This window comes from Phodopus roborovskii, unplaced genomic scaffold (genome assembly GCF_943737965.1).
Source record: "Phodopus roborovskii unplaced genomic scaffold, PHOROB, whole genome shotgun sequence".
NCBI classification, from domain to species: domain Eukaryota; kingdom Metazoa; phylum Chordata; class Mammalia; order Rodentia; family Cricetidae; genus Phodopus; species Phodopus roborovskii.
Window position 1 is genome coordinate 2,419,941 of NW_026125059.1, and position 22,786 is coordinate 2,442,726.

The 22,786-nt window shown below is 50.1% G+C and overlaps 1 protein-coding gene across 1 annotated transcript in view; it reads right to left on the reverse strand.

Moving 5' to 3' along the window:
• The window catches only part of Cdh4 (cadherin 4), a 474,888-nt gene that overhangs the window by 350,387 nt on the left and 101,715 nt on the right, over positions 1-22,786 (reverse strand). The window lies entirely within an intron of this gene.

The following is a 22,786-nucleotide window of genomic DNA, read 5'->3' on the forward strand; positions in this document are numbered from 1 at the left end:
TGTAAGGCAGAGGGAGAAGCTACTTTGCATATCACAGGAGACTGGGTAATAAGGCAGGAGGCAGGATCGAGGACCGATCTGTCGCCTGTGAGGCTGGGGTTGTCTCTTTCCTCCTTCCTCTAATCACACTTTTGCAGTGTTGATTCAGAACACGGCAGCCCATGAAAAAATGTCACCGTTCTGCTCACGGTGCGGTGTGCGTCTGCCGGAGACTGCAGCTAGCGGCCCTGCACAGAAAGGGTGATAAGGCACTCCAGCCTGCCATGCTCAGCAGGTTCCTCATTTCCTCCTGCAATTACACATCAAACTGTTTTAGCTTCACAGGCCATGGCTCTATAAATGGCCTGAGGCAGAGAGCCGCCAGGCAGAGAAGCTGCCTCAAAGCAGAATGGGATTCAGGTATGAGGTGGGCTGTGAAGAGCCAAGTCAAGCCTCTGGCTGTGCAGGCACACCCCAGGCAGAAGAGCCTGAAGATGTGCCCCAGAGACCACTCTCTGTTTACCTTTGCCTAATGCAATTAGAGGGTGCTTTGGGGAAGGTGGCGGTGGCTAAGAAACTATCAAAGGCACCTCTGAGGGAGTACAACCCCTGGCCCCATGGTTCAGCCTAAAGACAGCAGTGGGCGTTCCTGGGAGCCTTAGAGAGTGGAGTCAAGGTCTTGCTGCTGCCTCAGGATGTCCACCTCCAGGGTCCGTTTCCAAGAGAGCAGCATGTCTCCAGGCCATGTGGTACTCAGAAGCCTGAGTTCCTGGTCTTTTCTCAATGATCCTCTTACTTCAGATCCAGACGGGCTCAGAGGAAGCCACAGGGGCACAACGTTCTGAAAACTCTGTCCATCTGTCTGTCTATCATGTACCTACCTACCATTCATATAACCATCCACTTATTCATCTTCACATAAATCTATGTATTCCTCCGTTCCTCCACCCACTCATTTATCTATCCACCCACCCATCCACTGACCTGTCACCCATCCACATCTATTTGTTCAAACATCATCTACCCAGCCCTCCTTCCATCCATTTACCCGTCTACTCATCCATCCATCTATCCATCCGTCCAACTCACCGTTTTTCCTCTATGCATTTACTCATCTATCCATCAAACAAACATCAGTTACCGCTCTGCCTTCCCTCTGCCTCTCAGTGTGGCTTCTTCCTTGGTGTCTGCTGCTCTCCTGCCCAGAGGACATGGAGCCTAGGGGTCAGCACCAACTGGGGAAACGCCACGCGACGGCTCTCACGTCTCTGTGCTCGTGTCCTTAAGCTGCTTGGTGTCTTCAGAGCTTACAAAGCCTTCTGCCCTAGTTCCTTTCCCCATTCCCTTCCTCCATAGCATCGCCTTTGCTTTCGGGTGACAGTCTGGTCCCAGCTACCGCGCTGCGCTGGAACCGAAGTCGCTGCTGGACATGGACACAAACTACCTGCAGGGTAGGGTGCAGCTGGGAGAGAAATAGATGGCACTGACTGGGCTCTAAACATAGGATCCCAAGGAGGCCATCAGACAGTACAGTGTGCCGGCACAGAGCCGGGCAAGCTATGGGGGGGGGGGGGAAGTGAGAGATGTAACTGGAGGGATAGGAATGGCGAGGCGAGGCACACCAACAAGCACACCAGCGTCCGTCTGGAATCTGCTTCAGGTGGCAGACACAGATAGCCGTGGTGTCAAGGTTGACGCAGCTGCCCCCAAATCCACGAGAAAAATCACTGACGCCTCTGGCTTCTGGTCTGCTAATATTAAAGAGAGGCCTGCAGAGAGTCAAGCCAGTGAGACCCACTGGGAAGCGGCGTGGGGCAGAATCTGGAGGACGGAGCCGGATGCCCAGCATAGTGCAGTGCAAAAGTTCCCTGCCATCCGAGTGCAGCCTCTGCTGCCTGTCTTCATCTCAGAGTACTTGTCAGGAGGAGATATGCGGCGGGCTTCTGCATGGCTTTTAATTTCTTGTTTCAAAGACACTGGCTCAGAAAATGCTTACTTCCCTGATTTTTCTTCCTCCTAATTAGACTCGGAGAGTCTGTCACACGATGTGCTCATTTCAGTCACAAATGAGTGGCATGAACATTATTAAGGAAAATCATCACCTACCTGGGACACAGCAGCACAAATCACTAACACAGCCCAAGACCACACAGACTTGCAGGAAAGGACTCAAAGACAGAGCCCCATGGACACGCATGCTCGGGTCCTGAAATACTAAACATGGGCGCACACAGCACATGCACACACACTGTCATTCTGAGGCAGTCCAGCCTGCAGTATCAGCCAGAAGCCTCACACTCGCATCTCAGTTCTTGGGAGGGAACTGTTGATTCAAGCCTCCCTCTGCCTCCGAAGGAGTCAATTCCCAGGGTCACCTTTGAGGATCAGGCAATACTCCAACCCAGAAAAGCTGGGGATGGCCAGATTGCATCCACAATTGCATTGGTAAGGAGACTTTTGTAGAGAAATTGTATGAGTCCTTGATACCTACAGCAGTAACGCCGATGACTGGAAAGACGCCGATGACTGGAAAGAGGTTAGCAGAAGACACCACATTCTTCATGGCTAGAACTTGGAACTGAGGAAGAGGCAGGGTTCTATAGCCCCACACAGGGGCACCAGGGCCTGCTACCACCCTGTACACCTCTACGGTGTAGAGATATGCTCAGTGCCATCTGACTAGGGGGATGCACCACGTCTCATATGATCCCAGACATGCCAGGGCACAGACACTGTCTCATCTTAGACCCACTAGACGGTTTAGTTTGACAAATGACGTTTCCATCCATGAGATTACAACACTTAGATGGGTGGAAGAACGAGATCACCCTGTTTGTTGTCAGAACACAGACGCACACGAAACTGGAAACTCCCGCTACGCATACAGCACCTCCCTCTGTAGTGCTCCACTTCCCCAGTCGTTCTCCTCATACAATTAAATTAAAATTAATTAACCCCTCTCCCCAAGTCTTTACCTGCAGTTTTGATGGGGGAACGCCCTTCCGTGCATATTTCTCTTATTGGCTGATGAATAAAACAGTGATTGGTCAGTAGCCAGGCAGGAAGGACAGACGGGGCTCCCAGGCCAGGAGAAGGCTGGGGAGAGGAAGGCGGAGAGAGGCGGCCAAGAGACACCGTGATGCTGATGCCAAAGGAGTAACATGCTGGATTATGGGTGAGCCACAGCCTCGTGGCCATACATAGATGAATAGAAATGGGTTAATAATTAAGACGGAGCTAGCCAATAAGAAGCCCGAACCATTACACCTGATATAAGTCTTTGTGTGTTTATTTGAGGCAAAGCGGCCCTGGGACCAGGTTTGTTAGCCAGAAGTGTGACTTCCAGCGGCCTCCCCTGGAGGGAAGCAGTTAGCCCTCCTTGGCTTGCACTAGGTCCAGATTTATTAAAGGTGGATGACAGGGCCACTCTCGGTTTCCAGGGTGGTCCTAGGGCCTTGGTTTACCTGTGAGTGATCATCCTGCTATAAGTCCTGCTGGTAAGCAAATGTGTCCTTAGCAAGGGAGTTGGAGGGCAAGATTCCTGATGCTTCTGGTCTCTCTCGTCCCTTTCACAGAACAACTGAAATCCATGTTTGTGTGTCTCAAGGCTAGTAGGACAACAGCTAGGGCTTCCTTCTCTGGATGTTCCTCTGACGGGCTGGCTATGCCTCAAAGGTCTCTCTGTACCCTGTCTCCATCTGGCTGCCATGCCCAAGATGCCATCTCTTTTCCTTCTGACAAGCTCGCACCCAACTGTCTTGAATACGGTAGCTTCAGGCTTGTGGTACCGCCCAGTTGTGCCTCCCAACTCCTGCTATAGAGCGCCCCACATGGTGAGTGACAGTCCCTGCAGCCACAGCTGGTGGCTCATAGGCTAGGAGTGTCCCTAGCTAGAGAGTCACCTCCACACAGAGGCCTAGCACAACACGGAACACATAGAACAGGGACAGCTTGGCGTTCTCAAGAAGAGTGACAGGTGTGACCCCAGCCCTGGCCCAGCAGATCTGGGTTCCACAGACTCTTCTTGGAATCGACCTGGATCCTGAGTGGGAATCAAGGTCTGGCCCTACTTCTGAGGGCCCAATGGTGAGGCTGTAATGGCGTCTCCCACAGGCCGTGCCTGGGTCTCAGAGAGCAGCCAGATTAAAAACTCTCAAACTCTCATTCAGACAAGTCTGAGCATGGCTAATGCCATTCCTGTATTCTTGGTCATTGTGCTGTGTCATGAGAAGTAGGTCTGAGTCTGGTGGCTGTGGAAATCCTGGGGTTGGGTAAGAAGCAAAGAGAGGCATTGGGCTATGTCAGGACAGTCCTGGTTTGACCCCAGAGGACTGGAGCCTGGGGTTTGAGAAGTAATGACAGCTCACAGCTGTCAGCCAGTGGGTGGGGAGATGGCTTCAATTTCCCTAACACCTGCCGTCTCCAGGAAAAGTGTGCACACCAAACTTAGAGCTTGCACAGAGCTCCACATCCACTTCCGCGCGGCCCCCACCCCAAGGCCTCTTTGTCCTTTCCAGTGGTGAAGCTCTCCCATCAAGGACCACGTGTGTCACTCTGCTTTCCCGTGTGACCTTTGCTCTGACTAGGATTATGACGCCTCCTCCTATGAGCACATGGAATAGTGGCTATGTTCATATTCCCCTGATAACTTGCTGGGATTGAGGTACAGGGGATGTGGGTGAGGAGTGATCTCTGGGAGGAGTTTTTCTGCAGTTGCATGACCTGGGCTGAGAGCGGTCAGAGGGGAGGAAGATACTCATTGTCTGATAGCCCTCCGTATCCCACAACTCGGGTCTTGATGAAAGACTGTGTGGATACACCTGCTATCTCACTGTGGGACGGTGTGAAAGAAAATGGCCCCCAAAGAGAGTGGCACTATTAGGAGGTGCGGCCTTGTTGGAGGAAGCACTGTCGATGTGGGGGTGGGCTTTCAAGTCTTTAGTGGCATCTTGTTCTTCCAACAGACTTGAGGTAATGGCCTTAGAGTGTGGCTATTTAACATTTTCTATGGAAGGACCTTCCATTGATATCTCTTGACCAGCTGAGAATTATTTTAAGTAGGCACTGTGAAGGGAGATTTTCTGTTTTTTTTCTTGTGAAGGTATAGTGAAGAAATAGTCTTTTAAGTCAATAACTATGATAGATCATTCTTTAGGTATCAGAGAAGGCTGTAGAGAGCCCATTGTCTAAATTACTTTACTAATGGCTCCCAGGTCTGTAAGCATTCTCCATTTTATGGCTCAAGTTTTGCTCAATGTGATACTCAGACCACTTCCTGTTGCCTGCAAGATGTAGGACGCCCAGCTACTACCGTGTCTGCCGTAATTCCACGATGTCCTACCATGGTGATGGACTGGATCTCTGAAACTGCGGGTCACCTCCTCAATGAAATGTTTTCCTTTGTGAGGGTTGCCATGGTCACGGTGTCTCTTCACAGCGATAGAAACCGTAACTAAGAGTGTGTGCTCACAGAGACAGGTGCACAGAGTCCTAGTGTTGCTGCACTGATTGTGTCTGTGAGTGTCCTTCTATGGTGTAGCAGCACCCAGTACGAGTTCTCACGGTCACACTAACCCTCCCTGTGGAAATGTCTCCATTCATCTGCCCTTCACAATGCTAGGCTTTAGGAAGATCCTTTGTCGGCTGTCTAGAGTAGGGCATGTGTTTCTGTCAGGAAGGGAGTATGTGTCCAGGTCACCACAAATGTGCAGACTTTCTCCCAGAAAAATGGAGCTAATTTACAGCCTGAATAGATATCGATGTATAAGTACATCCTGGCAGAAGCAGCGTTGGGTACATTAACAGTTGGTCAGCAGCAGTTAGGAAGGGGATGTGCTCCAGAGGCCAAGCCCAGCACCTGCCATGCTCATGCCACTGGTGGTATTTTTAGAGGCAGCAGTTGGTGCTTAGGGTTGGGTCTCTCCACTCATAACCAGCTCTAGGTAGAAGAAATTTCAATGTGTTTGTTAAAGGCAGGAGAAAAAGGAGGAGGGGAAGAAAGGGATGGGAGGAAAAGGAGGGAGTAGGAAAGAAGGGAGGGGGAAGAGGGAGGAATAATGGAGAGGGGACAGAGAAGGAAGGGGAGGGAGGAGAACAAGATGGGGGTAGAGAGAGAGGAGGGACTGAAACCAGAGACAAGGCTCTGGAGGGATGGAAGTCTGGAGGGAAGGAGTTTTCCTCAAGGAGGAACTAGGCTCTGTTTGTCCACAGTGCCCACAGTCAACTGTGCTGCCTTAATGTCCCACTGAGTGGCTGCATTGCCTCCTAGTCTGTGCTCCCCCAGCTCTACCTTGCCCTTCACTTTCTGTGCTTGAGATGACGACATTCTAAATTTAGTCACACAAGATGAACCCAAAGTTAGAAACCCAATGGGGACTTAACAAGGGCCATGTTGGGAAGCTACACTCGCCATTTCCGTGATGCTGTGAAAGGGAAAGGAACATCGGCAAGAATATTAAACCAGAGACCACATCAACCCCAGTGCCAGGATGGGGTTGGGAAGTGGGAGGATGGATGGACGCATGGATTCATGGATGCATGGATGGATGGATGGATGCATGGATGGATGCATGGATACATGGATTGATGGATGCATGGATGGATGGATGCATGCATGGATGGATGCATGGATGCATGAGTTGCTGGGTAGGTAGATGGATGAGTGGGTTGGTGGGTGGATGGATTGGGGAACAAGTAAGCAGGCAAATGTATGGCTGAATAAGTATATAGGTGAGTGAATGATGGGAAAATTGTTGGGTAGCTAGATAGATGGATTGGCGAATGTATGGATAGATGTGTAGATGAATGGACAGATGGATGATGGGTGCATGGATGCAAGGACAAGAATTATTGAGTAGACAGATGGAGTGGTAGATGAATTAGTGGGTGGATAAATGGATGGATAGATGGATAGATGGCTAAACAGATTTGTTAGTGGATAAACAGACATTGGCTAAAATGGATGGGTGAGTGGCTGTGTGTGGGTGAGTGGATGGATGGTGAGTGCATGGATAGATGGATGGATGGATAGGATATGTGCATAGGTGAGTGAGAGGGTGGATGTATGGGTGGGTAGGCAGATAGAGGGACTGGCAGATTGTTGAGAAGTCATATGGGAGGACAGACGGATGGGTGGGTCAGCGGGTGAGTAGATGAAAGGGTAGATGGATAGGTGGTAGGCGCATGATAGATGGGTGGGTGGGTATACAGACATATGTATGGATGAGTGGGTGGATGGATTGATGGGTAGGTGGGTGAGAGGGTGGATGAATTGATGGGTAGGTAGATAGCTGGGTAGATAAATTCATATGTTCTTTCTCCTAGTAGCTCACAGGAAAGGCGTTATGCTACCAGACATCTCTACAGTGCTAAGCCTCCCAGCCTGCGATGAGAGCCAGTGACCATATAGCCAGGTAGCCCCATTGCCAGCCTGAGTGAAGCTCCAACCTTTGCCCCTCCCTGAGATGCACACCCTCTGTGGTTCACTTGGCTTGTGTGAGGACATTTGGAGATGCCAGATCAAAGGGCCAGGGCTCTGCAAATCATGCACACCGATCTGTTTTATAAAAGTTTGACTATTCTGAGAAACGTGTGTTTCTGCCTCTCTTGTCATTGCCACAGTGGGAATACCAGAAAACTTCAGACATTCCCTTGTTCCTGGAGCCTGCAGGATTATAGACCCGAAGCTTCTGAGAGATTCTTGGCCCTGCTGATGTCGTGACCTGAGGTGATACCTTGCTTGTACAAATAAAGTCTGCCTGAGGGTCAGAATGGAGCTTGCTACTAGCTAACCACAGAGGTCTGTACAGACAGACAGGAAGTGACCTCAGCACAGTGCCCAGCATCCTTCACCCTTGTCTGCTTCAGCTGTGCAGCGTTTCTCTTCGCAGGCACTGCTGAGTCAGATGAGGGAAGCACCATCTTTGTATCAAGGAGGCACAGATTCAGCAAAACCCTGGTGCTCTAGTACACTCACCTCTCCAGGCAGGCAAAACTGTTCTCAGGTGACATCTGCCTTTAAAACTGTATATAATGTATAACGTGTTATGGACCTGCTTTGGGTCCCGATGATGAGGGGTGGACCCCTGCGCTAATGTGGGGTGTGGCTTCTTCCTCGATCCCAGCTCCCTGGACACCAAACCCCATGCTGGTAGCCAGCAAGAGAGGGCTCAAGACAGCAGTACTGCCCAGGGATATCTCACAGTTACCACACAAAGTGTCCCAAACCACGAGATGGGGGCATGGGACCTCTGTATGTGAACCAACTCAGTCTGAGGTCTGAAGACAAACAAATTTGAGCACCTCACCCTGCTTTCCACCTGGCAGCTTCCTGCACAACAGGCTTCAGAATTCCAGACACCATGCTAGCATGAAGGGCCCAGCAGCAGTGGGGTATGGAGAAACGAGCCCGAGGCCAGTCGGAGCTCTGGGAGTGGAGAAGCCTACACACGCCTGGCACCATGGAAAGCATACATGCGTGTAGTTTCTATGTCCTAGCAGGTCTCCTTAGGCCGGAACCATTAAGCTGGGATCCAACAAGACATGATATGAGACAGTAATAATGTCAGAAAGTCTGCTTTCTACACACATTGTAAGAGGATGGCTCTGCACACCGGAAAACAAAAACAAACAAACATACAACTCGGAGGCCCCAATGTGGAGTGGCCACCGCTCCCCAACTTGAGTCTGTTCCCAGCAGTGTCCCAAGAAGCCACAGTTCTACTGCTACTGGGGAAAAGGAAGCTCTCCCAAATGCCGTGTCCTAAGACACAGACTGTCATAGCAAAAGGACTTTGTGCTGTGACAGAGGGCCCTGGGCCACTCGGCTGTCCCTAAACACTTTCCCACCACATACAGGCTCAAGAAGACACGGGTAGACTGGATACGTGTCCTACTCTCAGGATTCTGAACTATCCCAACCAAATGAGCTTGGGACCTCTGAAAACTGCGGACCAGTCTCCCCTGGGAATGAAGAACAGGAAGGCTTTGATCGGCATCACGAAGCGGATTTAGGTGACAAGTGGCATTTGGGTCCATAAGGGTGAGTGTGTGTGTGTGTGTGGGTGAGTGTGTATGTGAGTGTGTGTGTGTGTGAGTGTGTGAGTGTGTGTGTTTCTGAGTGTGAGAATGTGTGAGAGAGTGCATGTGTGTGTGAGTGTGCATGAGTGAGTGTGTGCCTGTGTGTGTGAGTGTGTGTGTGTGTCTGTGTGTGTGCCTGTGTGAGTGTGTGTGTGTGTGAGTGTGTGTGTGTGGGTGAGTGTGTGTGTGAGTGTGTGTGTGTGAGTGTGTGAGTGTGTGTGTTTCTGAGTGTGAGAATGTGTGAGAGAGTGCATGTGTGTGTGAGTGTGCATGAGTGAGTGTGTGCCTGTGTGTATGAGTGTGTGTGTGTGTCTGTGTGTGTGCCTGTGCGTATGAGTGTGTGTGTGTGTCTGTGTGTGTGCCTGTGTGTATGAGTGTGTGTGTGTGCCTGTGTGTATGAGTGTGTGTATGAGTGTGTGTGTGTCTGTGTGTGTGCATGTGTGTATATGTGTCCTTATGAGCAGAGTAGGTGTGAGAGCAGGCTCTATGTTATAGAGAATGGGGACATGACCCACAGGAAAGCTAGACAGAGGCCAGTCCTATGCTTTTGAGCCCCAAAAGGCTTTAGTCCTTCAGATCATGGGCAAGAAGAGATGCTTTAGGTACCCAGACTGCATCCCAGAAGGACAAACATCCCATCTAGGAAAGGCTTTGGTTTCTGTATAAATGACACCAGGATAGGGAGGCAGGTTTCCTTCCATCATCATTCCCAGAAAACAACATGTTGAGAAAGGGCTCTGGGCAATTTGGCTACACAAACACAAGTGCCTCAGCTTGCCGTGGCGCCTCCTGCTCCCGTGCACCTGTGTCAGAATGACCAGGGCTCTGGGTCAGACTGCAGACATGGGGCCCTGGGTCTGCTGGGAAGGGAGCCCAGGGCACATCTGCTGCCACTGGAGATGCCAGATAAAGCAGGAAGTGTGGAATCTATCTGATGCTCTAAAATCCCCTGTGCTGCCCTCCTGGAGGAGACTGAAAGGTGTGAAAATCCAAGCAATTAACCCACCTTCCCAGAGAAGCGCCATTGTGCAGGACTCAGACAGCTGTCCTTGCTTTTGGGACTGGGCTCAGCAGAGAAGAAGGCATAAGCTTGGGGATGCTTCATCCTGAGAGATGCGATGCCCAGCCCAACCCTTGTCACAGGCTCAGCCCCAGCCCCTGGGAGTCGGAGCTGTACTTTGTGGCCAACAGTATGTGAAAAGATGGGAAAATCGTGAGCTTTCCATTAGCACTTAACTGAGGCTGTCAGTCACCTAATTGCTTCAATAAAATATAATTAATTAAGAATAACATGTGGAGCCGTTCATACAGTCTGCAGAGCACATGCTGCAACCTCTGGATTTTTTTTTTATCCTGATGAGCAGTGCTCTGTCAAAAACAAAAACAAAAACAAAAAAATAGGGCGCGGGGACCATCCGTTTCTCCCATCAGTCATACCATTTCCCTTTGCCCCTTGGGTGCTGGAGATAAAGACGAGTCAATGCCTGCTCTCTTCCCTGAAGAAGGAGTTCCCGGAGGAACCAGGGAACAAACTGAGGGTCTCTGGGGAGTCTGGATCTGGAACTCCAACAGGGAGAGTCCATGTAAGCATATGGCCATCCGCAGTAGCAGCTGAGGACGGCAGAACGAGGGTGTGCATGAGTCTTTACTAGTCTTGGTGGCACGGCTTCCTCATGGGACTGTACTGGGATTGTTGCCTTGACATATGGGCATGGGGGCAGGAAGTGGTCATTGCAGCGTGTCCTGTCCCCTGAAGAGCTGTCCACATACCTTGGAGAGTGAGGATTGCCCACAAGGAGCAAAGTGTCAGGGACTCTGCACACCCCCGACTCCCACGAGGAACAGCGGTTACTCAGAAGGGAGCGCTTTGGGTATACATTTTACCACACCCCAAAACTCAACAAGCTAAAATGAAACCCAAAAGTTTCCGGTTCAAGAGAACGAGAGTGGTTAGGGGAGATAAACGGCCAGCCTCCTCCTGTTCCTCTGCATGGTCTCTCTCCTCCCTCTCCCTCTCTCCCTCTGTCTCTTCCTTTCTCTCCCTCCCCTCCCTCTCCCTCTCTCTCCCTCTCCCCTCCCTCTCTCTCTGTATGTAAGTGTGTAAGTTTCAACCTTACTTCATGATCCAAGGCAGCTGACTCATCTACAGCTGTTATTTCAGTGTTCCGCGCCTACTAAGGGGGGGGGGGAAGGTGTGGTAGGCAGAAGGAAAAAAATAGAAAAAATAATCATTTTTGAAGAAAGACCACCAAACATTTCTGCTTGTTCACAGAGTCATACCCAGCTGTAAGACGAGCCTAGAAAATGCACCCTTTGTCTGACAGATAATTGCCCCCCAAGAAGATGTACAGAAATCTAGGTGAAGGAAGTATTTCCTCTCGTGAACTGCATCCAGCATCCAGCGTGGAAGCAGATGACCATCTGGCCCTTTCTTTGTAATCTGACTAACAGGTTTCAGACCCAGTGGGGCCTGTGCTCTCAGGTGGGTGCCTGATGTTGATATCCGGTGTCAGAGGACTCTCCCTCGTCTACGCTCCAAACAGCACCCACCCCTCTGCCAGCTGACCGCCCCGGGGCGTCTGTGGACAAGATGGATAGGGAGTATGAGATCATAGGTTGGTGAGAATGATGGGGAGCCTTGAAGGATCTGGGGTGTTGAAGCCTACACTGAACCCTTCCTCGAAATGATGCACTCATACCAGGAAGCCGTGTGGGTTGAAGAAGCTGGATTCACAGCACAGCACACGGTGACCAAGAAGGATGGGCCGCAGGTTCGGCTGACAAGACTGCTTCCCTGAAAGCAAGGCTGGTACAGGGCCCAAGAGATAAGTGAGGGCAGTGGTTGTGGGTCACTAGGTTTGCAAGGCTGGGCCAACTAAGACACCCATGCTCTCAGGCCGCCTTGCTCTACAAAGAAGGCCTGGACAGAGAAGCAGAGAGACACCAGAGAAGCACCCACTCCTGAGGTCCTGGCCTCGGGGACTGAGGCTGAGCCTCAGGCTTCAGCTTCTTGGTCTTGAAAGCTAAGGAGAAGCCACCACTAGCTGCCTCACCATCTGGCTTCTCTGACACCACCATGATCTTCAGGGACCTAGCTGCTATCCTAGGCCAAAAGCACAGGATGAGGGGGCCTCTATAGCAGGGAGAAAAACAAAACAAAACAAAACAACCAAAAAACCCTTCCTTCCTAGTAACAGGATTATCTCTGGCCTTCTGTTATGTTAATGGCACAATTCTGAGCAAGATAAACCTTTTTTCCTTGTATGCTGACATCTCTGCCTTTTGTTACAGTAATGGAAAGCTAGCTGACTCCCTGAATGGGCCTCATCTAATCAGTCTGGGTTTTACCAGATGAAAACAAAGCCCGACTCCAGAGAAGAGTCATAGCAGCCGGCCTTGGCTCAGACTCCTGGCCTTTTATAGCCCACACAGGCTGCTCTCAGAGCAGCCAGACCACCACAGCACGAGTCTGGTTGTCTGTCCATTCCTTTTTACTTCTCTCCAGAGACACATGCCTTGTGGCAATGTTTCCAGCGAGTACCCCAGCTAATCAGAGCTCAACTTGTCCCTGTCACTCTTAAAAGTGACATTACTCAAATGCCAGCAAACATTCTGCTTTCCCTTCCTCTGCTCTTCGGCAGGCAGCGTGCCCAGGATGCCACACAGCTAGAATGGACATCTCTAAAAAACAGAGGGGCAGACTCCATGAACATTTAGGTTTGGGATGTCTGAAGGTGCGCTATCGATTCTGAGGTGACACTCCACGCAGGTACACCCAGACACCCGTTCAGTCCTAGCCTGGCAATTACTACCCTCAGATGAGCGTTGTGGGACACAGGGCCCGAGGCAGGCTATGTGGCAGTCTCTCCTAGAGAGGAGGGCATAAGCTGACCCTGGAGAGTGGAGGAGAAGATGCTGGGAGAAAGGACACACCTACAGGGGTGAGGTCCTGGGTACCGGGGAAAGTGCCTAGGAGAAAAAGACACCTACAGAAGCCCAGCTCCATCTGGGATCCCGCCACCTCCAGGCAGCAAGGGGCATGGCTCGATGGCAGAGAGCTTGCTCCATCCCAGAACTTCAGAAAGCAACAAAAATGACCATTGAACCCTCTGGGGATGAGAAGAGGTGTGTCTTCTTGCTTCTGTGTCTCAGGACTCAGCTGTGGTGTAACACAAAGACATGAATGTGTACTCGTATAGGCACGTGACTCAAAGACCAAAGTTTTGAGAATGCAGTGGTACCATGCTCTAACACCTGAGGTCACCATGGTGATGTGGATGGAGATGAGGGCTGATACCCTGCTGGGTGCATTACAGACCCACTTACTGGAAGACATGAGTGTCGCGGCAGAAAAAGCAGACACTCACCAGGGGACATTGTGCGATGTGGCTAGTGGAGTGGTCTCCAGATCTTGAAAGCCAGGATTTGAATCCAGGCTCCAAGCTGTGCAGTCTGGAGCATGTTCTTATCCTCTCTGCCCAATGTTACTTAGTAGCATCATGTATGCAAGACTCTGAATGTTGTATGTGTCAATACTGGTGAAACATCATTTAAGTCATTGCCTTTCCTATGACAAGGACCTGATAAATATGATAAATATGATCTTTTTTTTTTAGGTGTCGGTGGCATTGATGGTCTTGGCTACCCAACACTAACACTGACTTCTGACCTCTGACCTCTGGTTTAGGCCAGCTCTGCATGTTACATAATTTCATCTGGCAGGCCAGCTAGACATGACTGCTGAGAGGAATTCTCGAGGCCTGACTGAGAGCCTGGAAGTCCTGCCTCTCATTTAACAGTTGTGCGGTCCACATGCAGAGCCGGACCTGGCTGAAGCACATACTCAGCAAATGACTGTACTGTGTGATGGTATATTATTTATGATTTATTAAAGCCACTGGAGATCAAAATAGCAAAGCAGCCACACTTTAGCCATAGAAACTGGGTGATGGTGGCACACGCCTTTAATCCCAGGCCTCAGGATTAAGAGGTAGATGGATCTCTGTAAATTCAAGGCCACACTGACTACAGGAAATCAATCCAGTCCTAAAGAGAAACAGCTCACACAAAGGTGATCTCAGCACTTGGGATCACACACCTTTAATCCCAGCATTAGGGAGGTGGAAACAGGGGGATATGGCTGGGCAGAGAGAGGAATCTAAGGAGGAGGAGACAGGAACTGAGAGCTTTTGCCTCTGAGGATTTGTGGAGACAGGATTGCCATTTCAGCTGGGTAGAAGCAAGATCTACTGGCTTGGCTGCTTTGCTTCTCTGATCTTCAGTGCTTTTAATAAATTGTAAACAATGTATCACCACAGTGCTGGGTAAATACCTCAGATTCTAAGTCTCACTTCAGGGTGGCTTCTCTAATGCCAAACAGAGCCGTAGTCCTGCCGGTCCCAGGGGCACCGTGTAGATCCTCCTGGGTGATGGCAGCCCACACTCCCTGTCTCAGGTACATGAAGATGTCCTTGCTACCCCAGCTGAGTCCACATGAGGGACAGTTAAGACTGATGTCTCTGGAGTGGATGAGGGAAAGATGCATCCAGCCCCTTCACCACTCTCTGCCCGTGTCAGACAGGAGAGCTGGCTTTGCAGGCATGACAGCTGGAGAGCTATTCTGGCCCTCACCAGCGTCAGTGCTCAGGAGAGTGGGCCCTACATTGCAGCTGGGCAATATAGTAGAGCTGGTCCTGGTGGTGTGGGTGCAGATGAGCTAGCCCAAGGGTGTGAGGGCAGGGCTGCCCCTGCCCCTTGCTGCACTGGGTGAGTTGGCCTGGGCTCTGCTGGTGAGCTTTCCCTGGTGGTGAGGATGTGGGAGAGCTGCCCAGCAGGCCTAGAACCAGGGCTATGAGCTGGCCCGCCCCAACATCTGCCCCATGTATGAACTGCTGGAACATGAAGGGGCTGGTCCCGCATACCCAAAGCTGCAGGGTCTCCATGACATAAGCTAAGAGGAGTCTCAGTGAGGTTCCAGAGGCCTCGAACTAATGCTTGCAAGTAAAGACGTGTAAATTAAAGGACATACTGCCTGACTCAGTCTGTCACACTACAGCTTCCACAACAAGATCTTTTCTTTTTAACTTTTATCTTGTTTTTACTCTTTGGGGGGAGGTTGCAGTGGCAGAGGGCAGATATGAAGAAGGGACAGAGAGTTGGATGGGATGGGGGGGCATGATGTGAAATCCACAAAGGATCACTACAAAATTAAAAACATTATAAAGGACCGCAAGGTCTTACTTCTGCAAGTTACAGCTACTGGTTTTGATTATATTCTCAAGTCAGTAATTTTATTTAATGCATTTATTAATATTATCAATAAACGTGGATACATACTGATGATGATGATGATAACAACAGTGTTATCTCTGTGACAGGGGCCTGTTTGAAGCAAAAGTGAGTCCAGGCTGCTGAGATGATGAACATACTCTCCTACAGAGACGTACATATCTAAATGGCTGTGTAAGGCATTAGAAGGGAAACCAGAAGGGTTCATCACAGAAGGGCCGGCAGGTGGCCAGCATGGCACTGGTCCAACATGGACCCCTGCGTGACCAGGACAATGCCTGACTCGGGGGCACTGGTTATCCATACTCTCTTCCCCGGTAGATTCTCTACATTTGTCATCTGGTTATTACTGAGTGGAGTGACGGGTGAGGCTGAGACAAATGGAAGACTAATGCACCTGACCTTTCCAAGAGCTCTGGGGAGATGGGGGAGCGCCCCATGAAATCAACACATAGTGTTACGTCCTGGCAATGGCTGTAAGAAATTCCAAGGGTCTCAGAAAATGTCAGATTTAACAGCATGGGGAAATGTCTTCTGAGTTGGAAGAGGAGAACTCGAGGGGGTTAGATTAACAACATGGCCCAACATTTTACCAAGTAATAGGACCATATTTCCCCTTTATGGGACGCTGCTCAGGGCGATAGTTAATCTCCTGAGCTTAATGAACTTTTAAAACTACCCGGTGAACACTCAAGGCTGTGACAAGCCCTGTCATAAGATAAATCCAGCCGCACTTCGATGGACTGTATCATTTTTGTTATGAAAAAAGGTTAATTTTAATTCTCAAGGAACTCACTTCTCTGGAAAATCATGCAGGGTCTGGAACGTTCCGTCCTTATGACTCCTTGTGGCAGTGCATACTGAGCAGGAATGACAGTGATTAGCTCTTAGGGAGATACATCTGCTATTAGAAGAATCTGGAAACAGACAGCAAAGCTCACCCATGAGAAAAACAAGCCGGGAGCTTCTTGTGACCTGCTCTGGGAACAAGGTTGGGGTCCCATCCTGGCGGCGGAGTCAGTGAAGGCTAACAAAGGCGAGGGGCACATTTGTCAAGACAAAGTGGCTGTGTCCCACCCCAATCTACACGATGCTCTTTCTGCTAAGTTCTGTGGTAGTTATTTCACGGGACGGCCTGAGTGTCCATGTGGTGAACCAGGCAGGCTCCAGAGCACATCTGAATTAGTTAATTTTCTTGCTGCTATGACGAGACAGCTGACAAAAAACGGCTTGCTGAAGGAGATTTATTTTGTCTCACAATTCCTGGGTACAGTCCAATCGTGATGTGGATTCATGGCAGCTGCAAGAGGAGGCAGTGGATCAACTGCGCCAACAGTCGGAGAACAGAGTAACGGACGCTCACACCACACACATTGTCTTCCTTTTACACAGTTCAGGACCCCTAGCCCAGGGAATGACGGCACCCATAGTTAGGATGGGTAAAGACCCAACTCCATTAACCCAGTCTAGAAACGTCCTCACAGACACACCTAGAGATTTGTCTCCGTGATGATTCTAAAACATACCAAGTTGACAGTCAATATTAGCCTCCACAGAGGACAAGAGGTCGCACAAGTGTCGTATGGGGGCGATCCTCAGGCCTCACTGACCACGATGACCTTGTCGAATGCAGCTACCAAGAGCCTTCTTCCTACTCTCGCTCACTGTTAGCTTTCCCCGGAGGCAGTGCTGGAAGGATGCCAGGTAGAAAACAATCCTGCAGAGAGGGGAGCCTGGTTCTTCTGGCTACTTTGTATCTCCAAAGGCATGCCGCCAGGAAAGCTGCCCAATGCAGGCAAATTGATTACTGGATGTGTAATGAGGGATACTGTCTTTCCACTCTGATTTCAGTCCGTCCACAGGACTGCACCAACACAGGAGATTCACTTCACCTGACAGACAACCCTTCTGCTTCCCTAAGGGAGATGGAGCAAGCCACAGAAGCCATGCCAGGGGCCATTCCCACAAGCAATGAGGCTCATGGGTAATCAGCACAGTTCCTCGCTTTTGAAGAAAGAACTTCATTACATAATTTTTGGGTCCTCATGCCCCACAGAGAACTTTCTGGAAATGTTGTCTAGATGGAGTTGGGAAGGCGACATGTGCCCAGTTCTGACAATATCCCTCATGCCAGCAAAGCCAGGCGATGGCCGTAGGGCACAGTTACCGCAGTCCCCTTGGCTAGTGGTTACCGGTGAGGCCCAGCTGTGTCTAACCATTCCCGTGTCCCAGGTGCTAGATCCAACATGTTTGGATAGTCCCCAGCTGGTACAGCCTAACTCTGACTGGCTCCATGACCTTTTGTCCTCAGCATCCTGACTGTATAGATTTGTATAGATTATCAGACGTTTGTGCTCTGATTGACTGTATAGATTTGTATAGATTATCACACACTTGTGCTCTGAGTGTATAGATTTGTATAGATTATCAGATGCTTGTGCTCTGATTGACTGTATAGATTTGTATAGATTATCACACGCTTGTGCTTTCTCATTTGGCAGCTGGGAGACTGGGCACATCCCAGAGGTGCTTTCTAGAACATTCTTGGAGTGTCCATGTACTCTAAATCTGGAAGGCAAGGATAGATATTCAAACTGGTGTGTGTGTGAGTGTATGTGTGTATGTCTTCGTGTGTACGTGAGTGTGTGTGTGTGAGTGCGTGCGAGTGTATGTGAGTATGTGTGTCTGCATGTGAGTGTGTGTGTGTGAGTGTATATGTCTGCATGTGAGTGTGTGTTGTCTGCATGTGAGTGTGTGTTGTCTGCATGTGAGTGTGTGTGTGTGTATTCCCAATCATGTACGGTGGGATACTGAGCAGTGTCCCTGACCTCCCTGTACCTACTGGATGGCACTGGTGCCCAGCATGCAGTCACAATAGCCAGGCATGCCTCCAGATACGACCATGTATGTGGGGCCCTGAAGAGAACCCTGGACCCACCTGGACACTGACATGCTGTGATGCCTCCGGCTTTCATGATGCATCTGTCAATCAAGTCATCAGCACATATCTGAAGCACCTATTGTGTGACAGGCACTAGGTGAGGCTGCAAGGTGCTGCTGTGAGCAGAAGGCTGTGGTCACACTGGTGAATGGACTCCTGCAGCCTACAGAACTACACATTTGTGACTCTTGCACGGTGCCTACAAGAGCTTGGCCGGGAATGAGGTGGCCTGTGACAAGGAGCACATAGGACAGCCCTGCTGGTCATCGGGCAGCCAGGCCTGGAACCCAGTGGTGGGAAGAAAAGAGAGGAAACAGAATCTCTGCCTCCTCACCCCTGCAATTGCCACCTACTAGTGCACAGCCACCACTGTGCTGGCGATGACCAAGGACATCTGCCCACTTAAAGAAGAACTACTTCCTTCTGCAGGAAACAAAAGCAAAAGCCAGCCCCAAAGACCTTGATCAGTTTAACCCTACATGGAAGAAAACATCCAGTAGGTTCTTTGACTCAACAGTTCAGTTTTTAAAATACCCCTGGAGGGGGATAAAATTCAAATGCAGAGTGATTCAACAAAAAGATTTAATGTCAAGGCTGTTTATACCATAGTAATTTATAATTGTGAAAAGCCAAAAGAAAACATAAAGCATTAGCTATGTGTGGCCTGTGGCAAGGTGAGTTCTATGCTCTGGATGTAGCTTGGTTCCTTGAAACAGCTCCAGGGAATGTTGCTACACGAGAAGAGTGGAATACAAGAATGTAAATCTGCACGTGTGTGTGCATATGCATGTTGGCACACACACACACACACACACACACACACCACCACCACCACCACCACCATTATCAGCAACATTTGCAAGTAGTCCAGGATATACTTAAGAATCAAATTAAGCACTCTATTCAGTAAGAATGTTAACAGCAGGGCCAGGGGGTGGCCCAGTGGATAAAACACTTGCCATGCAAGCATGGAACTGGGGTTTGGCTCCTCCGAGCCCAAATTAAAAACAGGTAGCCACAGCAGTTTATCTAGAATCCCAGTATATGGGAGACAAAGTTGGGATCCCCAGGACAAGCTGGGCAGAGACTAGTCAGGTCAGCCAAGTCTGAGAGACCTGTGTTGGATTGAGTAGGTGTGGCCCCATAGACCGTGTTTGAATGCCTGGCCCATAGGAAGTAGCACTATTAGGGCGTGTGGCCTTGTTGGAGGGCTTGTGTTCCTGTGGGGTTGGGCTTTGAGGTCTCACACATGCTCAAGCTATGCCCTGGAGACAGCTCACTTCCTGTTGCCTGTGGATCAAGATGTAGAACCCTCAGTTTCTTCTCCAGCACCACGTCTGCCTGCATGCCGACTTTTCCCACCATGACAATGATGCACTAAACCTCTGAACTGTAAGCCACCCTGATAAAGATGTATTCGTTTATAAGAGTTGCTGTGCTCACCATGACTCTTCACAGCAATAGAAACCCCAAGATAAGACCCTTCCTCAAAGAATAAAGTGGAGAGCAATCAAGGAGTACACGTGATGCATGGGCACACATGTGCACACACACACACACACACACATCCCCACATGCAAACTCACACAAGAAACACGAGAGGGAAAAGGTTTATTTTTGGCTCATGGTTTTTAAAAGGGGGTTCAGTCTACCATGGTCTGTTTCTACCAGTCATGCCTCACCTGTGAAGGACTCTTCAGCCTTCAAAATGTTGTCTGGATGTGGGGATTGGATGCTCAAGACATGAGTCTGTAGGGGCAGTGCAGGTTCTAACCACACAGTGAGACACAGTCAATGACATGGAGAGATTGTGACCCTTACGTGACAGCAAAATCACATGTCACGATACAGCCACTGACTAACCCACCAGAGGACTCAGGGGAAGAGGCCCGGCATTGCCAAGCACAGCAGAGGACTACACTCACCAGACAGAGCTCAGCTAGGAGGGCCGGAACCACCGACTTACCTGCAGTGGCCGGGTGGCGTCCTATGATGAGGTGATAAGTATTATGGTTCTTGGACTCCACTGAGGAAAGACAAACCCTCCCCTCTGCACCCACAGAGGTTCAGAACTGCCTAGATGTGAGAAAGCCCTGAAGCCCAGGCTGGGGGGTAGAGGGGCTGGGGGGAGGGTAACCTGCAGAAATAACGCTGTGAGGTGCCATGGGTGGCATGAATCCTATCAGTGTGAGTCCGAGTGACAAAGCAGTGCGCAGGATTAGATGGACCGGCAATAATTTATCACATTAAACCAACTGAGGTAGAACACTGGCGGGTAAAGGAAGGTGCCCCAGTGTCCCCAGGGGTCACGGGCACGCTGCCCCACAGGGAGGCCTGCTTGGAGCAGCACAAAAGGTCTCCGCCGGAAGAAGTGGGCTGAGTGTGTATGGATAAGTGTGACACGAGATCGGCGTAGTTGACTGCCTCCTTCTAACGGCCTTGACCAGGGAAGGTTCTCGACCTTACGCTTAGAGGAGAGTCCAACGTGAGATAAGACCAACCCACACCACACAGAAGCCCAGGCGTCAGCACAGGGTAGTGAATGGGTCCTCGCTGACAACGGGAGCTTGACCATGAGCTCGCAGTACACAAGAGGATGATAGTTGTGGCGTCCCCAGCTAAACGCAGCAGCTGGATCAAGCAACAAGTGTTCTGACATACAGCATTTTGGTCAAGCGATGAATACCAGGCTCAGAGGATGACAATGAGGTCGAAGAACCTTTCGACAAGCTCAGAGGATGAGGAGGAGGTGGGAGAACCTTCCAGGCAGTGGACATGGTACCTGTGGAGTTCGTCATGCTGGGCACCTGGTATGGAAGGGACCATAGTTAGCTCCAGGACCAGGCCGGGTCATCATGCCCATGGGATGATGACAGGCAAGTGTTCATACCAACACCCATCACTGACATGTAAGTATACTGCATTAGACATAGATGAGCTAGGGAATAGCAGGGGCCCATCTGTTTCCAATCTCAGGGGCTTGACATAATGAACCCTATGATTCTGCCCTTGGAGTTGGCCAACACGAGGATCTGGGTCTTGCAAAGGAAAAGCAAGGGCTGGTTGAGGGGAAAGAGGTGGGATTAGAGTGGGAAGCTGGCCTTTGTGGTATTACCTAAAGGCACCCCCAATCTTCCCCCTGTAAGCTACAGAGCCTGGGCAAGCATGGCTTCCTGGTACACGGAGTGTGAGTGCTGTTCCCAAAGGCCACAGGCCACGTTAGCCTCTTCCCCTGGTTCCAGCATCACCCCAGGTCGGGACTGGCAGCAGTCCAATACTTACTGATGATCAGTATAAATCTTCAGGGGCCACAGGCTCCATCCTGGCCTTGAGGGGTCTCTCACCATGTCCCAGATCAGCATAAAGCTCACCTGGATGATTAAGCAACTGTGCAAGGTGTCCAGGAGTTGTGATCTGGGGTGAGTGTTGACACCAGACAGCCCAAAGCCACCTTCCTCGCCCTTCTGTTGGTTTAAGGGTGATAACTGCGCAGTTCATTTTCTTTCTTTCTCCGGATCACAGCGCTAAGATTCATAGAGCATATGATATCAGTGTATAATCGGCGCTGGGATTCTGAGACACTCTTGCTTATCAAGTTTAAAGGGTTCTGTTTAATGAACTTGAAATATTTGCAAAGAACAGGAAATAATTACAGACATGAACCGAAGAGAGCCATGATTTAGAAACTTCTACCGAAGGTCTGAAGTTGGGACTGACCTGAGCTGATGCTGCTGAAGAGAGATGTGGTGAAGTAGAAGGCAGGTCTGAGGAAATCTCAGCATGAGGGACGGAGGATAGGAACTGGAGGTGTGACCTACAGCTGTGAGATTCCACAGGTGCTAAGAGAGCTGTGGCCTGTCTCCAGTTTCTAGATCACTAACAGCTGCGTGGTAACTGCAGAACCCACGCTGAGTGTAACACTCTGCTGTCCACAGAGGCTTGGCTGGAGCAGGTCTGACCTGGATTCCAGGCTTGCTAGGGAGACCTGTCTGCACTCTCGTTGCTCACCGCGGTTACCAGCGGCAATTGCCACCCCCATGGCACATCTGTCCCCTCATGTTATGTTCTTTGGTTTTGAGGCAGAGTTACACCATGGTGTTTGGGCTGGCTTTGAACTTGTGACTGTCCTTTCTTAGCGCCCGCCTGCTTGAGCTGCAAACAACACTGTCTCGCCTCCTGTCTGCACAGTGACTTGTCTTCCTAAACTGTGTTTGTGACCTTCTCCTGGTTACCGATTGTTATAGTTTAATTTTTGCTGCCACGATAAAAGACCCCAGCAAAAAGGCAGCTTATGGAGAAAGGGATGATGGGAGATGTCAGTCTGTAAATATGATTCTTTTATTGGTTAATGAATAAAACACTGTTGGCCAATAGGAAAGCAAGATAGGCGGGACTAGGAGACTAGGAGGAGACAGGAGGAATGAGTTTCGGGATGTAGGAGCAATAGGGCAGAACTCTGGGCCTCTCTAGGGTAAGATAAAACCACGTGGAAACACTTAG